Raw genomic sequence first — 7,710 nt, 5'->3', positions numbered from 1 at the left:
TAGACACTTCTGTTAGAGGCTCAGCTGATGGTATTCCCATTTCCTGCTGTGGCACTCCAGGCCTCAAGTCATTTATTTTCATTTGGGAGAAGAAACAGCTTCTTAATCAAGATGTCTCTGGGCTCTGGGTGAGTAACTTTAAGAAAGCACCTGTCCTTTACGTTACCTCTCTGGTTTGATTCCCTGAGAATATTAATTTGGCTTGTATTCTGGAGAATCCTGGTGGGCTGAGTCCCAAACCTTGGACCTGAACCAACCAAGGGAATTAGAGGCAGGATAAAAGCCTCACTCATGAAGTGGCTCCTGAGTAGCTCCTAGCAGTGGTTCCAAGCTACTCCTGGTTTTGAGCAGCTCCTGGCCCTGATTCTGAGTAGCTCCTGGCAGTCTGGTTCTGAGCTACTCTTGGCAAACTAGCTGGTATTCTGGTCTGTATTATGTGTAGAACTATATTGTGCATTAATCTTTGTCTAAATTGAGTTGGTTGTTTTGGGGACTGAGTTTCTCAGTGACTATAACAAACTCTATTTTTTAATATTTTTCCAGTTTCCCAAACTTTATTAAAGAAAAAGCAATGATGGTAAATCTCTAGAACATAGTCAATTTTCTGGGATTCTTCCCTCCGAAACGTGACATTTGATTTCCAAACACATGCCAGAGAGTACATGGTTCCCAACTGTACTAAGTAGATGAGAAGCTGAAATCCTAAAAATGTTCATCTTCCAACTTTCCCCAGTCTGTAGTCTGTCTTTGCATCAGCAGTAATTGCCTGAACAGCCACTATGGCTTCATTAATTTTTGTCTGTAGCTCTCTGAGCTCTTCTATATGCAGCAATCACAGAACCTGAGCAGCTTCGCTAAGAACTGCATCTCCTTTGTCAAAACCAAGAATGTTCTTGTCTAAAGCAACGGGCAAGCCCTTTTGGTTTGATTTGCTTTAGCAACTGCATCCTGTGTCATGCGCTCCTGGACCAAAATGCAAATAGCCTTGAGCATTTGAGCATACCATGATGATTACCAGGTAATCATCATGATGCTGGATCTGAAGAAGATTAGCCAAAGCCATTAGGCCAGCCTTAAAATCAGGATTATTTATATCCAGATTGATCAATGGCTCTGCACTTTTAGCTGCATTATCAGCATTTTTTGTATTATCAGGTACTAAGTCCTTGTACTTTTCAGCATGATCTCCAAATTCAAGTCTAACAGCTAAACCAGGAAGCCAGTCAATTGCTTCTTATAGATCTTGAATCTTGAAAGGACAGTTAACATCTCTGAGACATTTTTCAAAGAACTTGGGCCAGTCACGGCTGTGGATGTTTCTTAAATTACCCCGTCTTCAATTTTGTAGTGTCTGATTTTCTGGTCTTCAAGCTAAACAATAAAGTTTCTAAATTCTGTTTCATCCCTGCAGTTGAAGCCTGGGGGGTTGTGGTAGTCCAGGTCTGTCAGCTTGCGCCGGAACGTGGTGCTGCTCCGCTTGGGGCCTGGGCTCCGCCGGGCCAGGGAGGCGAGCGGGGCACTACAAACTCTCTTTAGAAATTACCTTGTTTGTTGTGGCCACCTTGGAAAGAGCCCCCTAACATGGGGATAACTATAAACAGCAGGCACGATAACCCGGGGTAATTTAAAATTATAGTGGCCATTTTGGGCTCTTTTTGAGCCTCCAAACTGAGGAACAAGGAAAATCTTTTTAAAGAGTCAAGTGCGACACCTTCCAGCAAAATTGTCCAAAACCTAAAGGTTCCAGAAGCTGTAAATATTTACGAAAACAAGCTAACAAACAAAAACAACTGCAGAATGTTAGCAAACTTGTTTTGTGTCCTAAGGGCTTGGCTTAATAATCATCAGGTTGGAGGTCCCAAAAATAGGGTCGGCCAAAATGTGGCTGCACCCCATTTTGCACTCAGAGATTGTCAGACAGAAATGTGGGTTGCACTCCTTTTTGTGGCTAAGGGTCCTACCAAACTGCCATCAGCCTCAGGGGAATTACATTGGCCATTAAAAGGAACGTTCCGATTAGATAAGATTATTTAAAAGTGCACTTAAAAGTAAAGACTTCAAAATTCCAAAGTAACTTTATTGAAAGTTTTGTTGCAAAAAGAAAAAAATAAGTTATAAAGGCTATCTAGGGCTGGCCCTGTGGCTTGGCAGTTAAGTGCGCGCGCTCTGCTGCTGGTGGCCCGGGTTCGGATCCCAGGCGCGCACCAAGGCACTGCTTCTCTGGCCATGCTGAGGCCGAGTCCCACATACAGCAACTAGAAGGATGTGCAGCTATGACATACAACTATCTACTGGGGCTTTGGGGGGGGGGATAAATAAATAAAATCTTTAAAAAAAAAAAAGGCTATCTAAAGGAAAAGTATATTAGGCCGTGGCTTTACAGACACCTGCGTAATCTACTCCCAGAGTGAATGAGACTCTGAGAGATTTTCTGGGAAACTGCTGTTCAATACAGCTAGGTATAGTTACTGCTTCTCCTGGCTGAAACCTGACAAGATATTTGAAAGGATTTAGCAATTTACAATCAGAAATTCAGCCAATCTGAAAATTGATATTTAGAGCCTGATAGGAATTTTCTTTCCAGGCTTCTTCCCTAAGTTAAAATAAAACTAAGAACTCAGAGGGAAAGAAGCAAATTAGGGATGATGTAGTTGGACAGGTAGATCAACCTGTAATGTCATTTAAGTTACAACCCAATTTCTGAGGAATTAAGAGCAACCGTCCTTAAAAAGTTCTTTGCAAAACTAGAAATGTGGCTCCAGACGCAGTTCAGATTCTACCCATTTCCTTTATCTCAAAAATCTTATAGCCTCTCCAGGAACTGTTATCTAGCCCATGACCAATTCCTAAGACTGAACAAAAAAGAAAGAAAAACAGCCATAAGAGCACTCTCACCCCAAATTTAGCATCCTGAGTATCTTCTCCAAAAATATTAGGAGAAAAAGCTTAAAACAAAGTTTGGATTCAATTATTTTTTCATAACTCGTGAACTTTATATTACTGTACCTGGTTCATGACAGAAGTTTTAAAACAATAGCTGTGGAGTCTTTGTGTATGTATGTCTATATGTATGTTATATATGTGTGATAGCTTACCCCCCGATGGTATAATTTCTAAAGAGCTCTATTCAATTGGGTTAAAGTAAGCACTTATATAAATGTAATAGAAACTAGCCCAAATATCTTTCAAGCTAACATGATATAAGTTTTGGTAAATAAAAGTTTATTTAAGTTTGTTTGATTGAAATGGACATGTCCTCAGAGTTGTCAGCACTGGATATGTTGTAGACATGCAGCCTTTATTCTACATTTATTGGTCAAATAAGCTCATGTTATCTCTATTATAAAACAGGTTAGCAAAAATAATAACTTAAAATGATAGCTAATTTTGTCTAATGTCTCATGAAGTTTTTATGGGTAATCTAAGCATAACTTGGAAGCAAATGACTTAGATACAAGTGATATAAAAGTTCATAGATAAACTTCTAGTAATAATTATATTTTATGGCATGTGTATTTAAAACAACTTCCAAAATCTCTTTGGTAACTTGAAACTTTGAAGTTTTGCTAGGTGAAATTAAATGATAAAAAAGTTCATTGAGGGCTAGCCCCATGGCCTCCTGGTTAAGTTTGGCATGGTTTGCTTGGGCAACCTGGGTTCAATTCCCAGGCATGGACCTACACCACTTGTTGGCAGCCATGCTGTGATGGCCACCCACATACAAAAAATAGAGGAAGACTGGCACAGATGTTAGCTCAGGGTGAATTGTCCTCAGCAAAAAAAAAAAAAATTCATTGAATATCTGGGTCATTTTCAAATAAGAAGAAATACTGAAACATTACTGCTAAACATGTCTATCTACTTTTGGCTTCTTATTACAGACAAATGAAAAGATGTTTGGATCTATTAATAAACATGTCTTGTATTTTATTGAAAGATTGTACTATAAAATAGTATGTTTCTAGAAATTATAAAAAGTATTTATAAATTTGCCAAGCTACAGAATGCTAATGTAAGAGACACTTTATAATTGCTTACTTCATAGTTTTCACTAAAAATTAAGGTCTGTAAGATTCAAAAATTCTAATTAACATGTGATTAAAACTACCAAAAATTGATAAGGAAAACATCTTGTTTTCTTTATATTCAAGGAAAGTAAGATGTATAATTTCAGTAAAGAAAGTATAAAGAATGGAAATATTTTTGTTTGTTAAGAAAGAGAAATTTGTCCTAAAATACTAGAAGGGAAAGAAAGCATGGGAAACATTCTGAATGTAAAAAGAAAATTATAGAAGGTTTTTGGAAGAGGAATCCTGAGGAAAGAATTGTGTGCATGGTCAAGTTGGCTAAGATGAAAATAAACTTAATTAAGTGAATAAGTGTTAATATCAAAAGTAAGCTGGTAAAAAATTAGAATTTGGTGTTCTCTCTCTTAAAAGGATAATTTTCTTGAACTGTCAGTCTGCTCTTTATACAGAGATTATAAAAGATTTTTCTTTACCTTTGAGTAATTCTGCCTAAAAGACAGAAATTCTATGTTTTGTCAAAATAATTTCCTATGTTCTAAAAGGCTGAAATCTCTCTATTAAGAGAACTTAGGGTTTTGGGTTTTTTTTTTCTGTTTAACTCTGTATATTTGCCTTTAACATCTTCTGTTGTCACTTGGGTTAAATGGATAACTAAGCCTTGTTTCACAGGGAGTATTGTTTGATATTTGACCAAGTGTTTTAAAGCCTTTTGATATTTTTGACAAACTTGACCAAAATTCAAACTTTGAGAATTTCCAATGGGGCCCTGGAACTTCTCAAGGAATTTGTTCTCTTTCTATAAAGAGGGAGATATTAAACTAATTAGGCTTATTTGGTATGTTAAATTACATGAGAAGCATTGCAAATAAATGACAAACCTTCTTAGGTTATATTGTGTGGATGAATGTTTATTAATATAAGTGTTTTTAAAAAAATTCTGACCCATCCTGGTTGTCAGCCATAATTCTAGTTATTATCTTAAAGTGTTGTATGTCACAGAAATAGCCAAGTTTCTCTGTCAATTTCCCTTTTTGAGTCTTCTGTCATTTGCAGATAGTTGTTGTTTTACTCCGATGTTTTTGCAGATGTACTTTATCTTCAGGGAGATTCGTGGAATGGACTCTGACACTTGCTCTAGAATGCAGGCTTCTGATAAACTTTCAGATTATAAAACTGTGCTGGATAAGAAATTACAGAACTCTATTAGAGACATTGATGGCCTCATATTTTTTTTATTTTTAATTTTTTTTTTGATTTTATTTATTTATTTTTCCCCCCCAAAGCCCCAGTAGATAGTTGTATGTCATAGCTGCACATTCTTCTAGTTGCTGTATGTGGGACGCGGCCTCAGCGTGGCCAGAGAAGCGGTGTGTCAGTGCGCGCCCGGGATCTGAACCCGGGCTGCCAGCAGCAGAGCGCACGCACTTAACCACTAAGCCACGGGGCCGGCCCTGATGGCCTCATAAAACTTCTAACAGAAGATTAAGATCAAGAATTGATTACATGGCACTGAATAAACTGATGAAGATGGTTATAATTTTTATGACTATTCATTTGAAATATTGCTGACCTTTAATGTTTTGTTTTTACAGATTTAAGGAAACCTTTTTCTCTTTTCTCTTAAGCTAACTATGACTTATAGCAATTTGGCAAAATTATATCTTTGTAAGCAAAATTGAAACATTTATTTTTTTCTCCCTACCTGAACCCTCCAGAATGGAAAGTCATGTTGAGTGAGTATTGTTATTTTCATGGCAATATAGTTATTTGCATAAGTTCAGTAAGAATCTGATCTCCTTATAGCAGGACACAATTGGAAATATTGGTTATATTACCAAGGCTTTGACTGGAATGTTATATTTGAGAGAAATATGCATAGACTCAGATATGACCTTTGTTCCTCAAAGGAACAAAGACTGACTTTATGGAATAAAGACACTTGGAAATATTGGCCTGGTACCTTGCTTAAAGAGTTCCCAGCAACCTGACCAGGTGAGTAAAGAAGGTCACTTGCCTGGCCAGTGCAAGGAACCTGAGGATATTTTGGGGGGCCTCAAGAGAAGAGATGAATTCATCCAAATCTATAGGTATTGCAGGTGGAGTCTGATGACAAGTCCTTTGCTTGGTTTTCCTAGCCTTGAGAGGTCTCTAAAGTTTCATCTGAGACTCCTTATAAAAAGTTCCAGCAAAGCAGATTTAAAAGAGCATATGTGATCAATTGCTATTCCTGCTGTACTTATGTAAATAATTGGGCCAAGTTTATTGAAACTGGACTTATTTTGCAAACCAATTAGTCTTAATTTGGCTATCTTTGGTAAAAATAAGGGTGATTTTAGAGGGAAAAATTGTTTCAACAGAAACTATAATACACATTCGTGGATATCAGGTTCTAGTTCTGTTGTCTTTGAGGTGTTATTTTCTATCTGTAAACTTGACTGAATCCTGAATTCTTCTAGTCTCCTGAAATATCTGGCTACAAATCTCCAAACTAACATTTTCCATCATTTTCATTTGGAATCATTGAGAACTGAAACTGCCCTTTTTCCTGAAGCCCCGGAAAATGAAGCTGGACAACTTGATAGAAACTTATGACAGATTCATGCCTGTTGCTGTGTAAGCCACTCAGAAAGACACATGAACACATGATAACATCATCAGAGACATTTCAAACTGCAAAAGATGCTTCAACGTTGACATCTAGAAATCTTCTTGACTGGCTGCCTCCCTGGGCTCAGAAACTGGTTTATAATTTGCTCCAACCATTAACATTGTTTTTCTTTTTGTTTCTCTAGAAGTGCATCTTATTAAATACCTGGTTACTCACTTACACAATGTAGGTCTAACGTTGGGAGGCCACCTACATCATAGTCTCAGAGACTGGTTCAATGAGATGGAGAACCTTCACCCCTTATCAGCAGGAAGAAGCTAGAGCAGTCTTCACCCTATATCCCTCAAGATTGAGGAATGAACAACAAAAACGGGGGATTTGTAACCACGGGCCCTCTAGGATAAGTTAAACTGACCCCATCTTATCAACAGAATAATTAAGTGTGGTTTTTCTGGAACTGAGACCCCTTGTCCAGTTCAGGCTGCTTGGACCACCAATTCATCAACTGGGCCTGCGCAAATGCTTGATAAGTGACCTTTTTGACGTCAAGGAGCTAAAAACTCCACCCTCAGATCATGGTAACACTGCCAGTTTGTGAACAGGTGTCCTATGAAGAGCCATGAAGCTTGACTAAGCTTGTGCAGATCATCAATTACCTCACTTCTCCTTACGGCCAGTCATCTATCTCCACACTTTAGATCACACTGCCTTTCCTCCCACAAATTTTGCCACAAGTCCTGGATCAGGGAGACAGATCTGAGAGCTTATGCCCCTGTTTCCTTGCAGCTCAATCTAGCAGTAAAGCTGTTTTCTTTTCCCAAAAGCTGATGCCCTAATAATTGGCCTTTTTTAAGGCACATCAGGGGAGAGAACTCCAATTTTGTGTGGTGGTAGCAGCAGCAGCAAATAAAGCTTCCCAAGGAGCACTCCAGCCAGAGTCCACTGAGCAATTTGTCCCCCGCCTCCGCCCTCACTCGGCTCCAGGATTGGGTCGTTTCCGTCTGTCCTCGCTGTGATTGGCCGTCCTGGGCCCGGTTGAGCAGGAGATGGGGCGTGAAGTGTTGCCGCTGCCCA

The 7,710-nt window shown here is 38.6% G+C and overlaps 1 pseudogene; it reads right to left on the bottom strand.

The window, feature by feature from the left end:
* Positions 1-712: 712 nt before the first annotated feature.
* LOC101391313 (tRNA-splicing ligase complex subunit RTRAF pseudogene) lies at positions 713-1,583 on the bottom strand (annotated as a pseudogene).
* Positions 1,584-7,710: the final 6,127 nt, after the last annotated feature.

The sequence above is a fragment of the Ceratotherium simum genome, chromosome 24 (assembly GCF_057802395.1).
Source record: "Ceratotherium simum simum isolate JZ-2026a chromosome 24, ASM5780239v1, whole genome shotgun sequence".
Lineage (NCBI taxonomy): Eukaryota > Metazoa > Chordata > Mammalia > Perissodactyla > Rhinocerotidae > Ceratotherium > Ceratotherium simum.
Note: the sequence above shows the minus strand (reverse complement) of the source record. Positions and strands in the feature narration are given on the sequence as shown.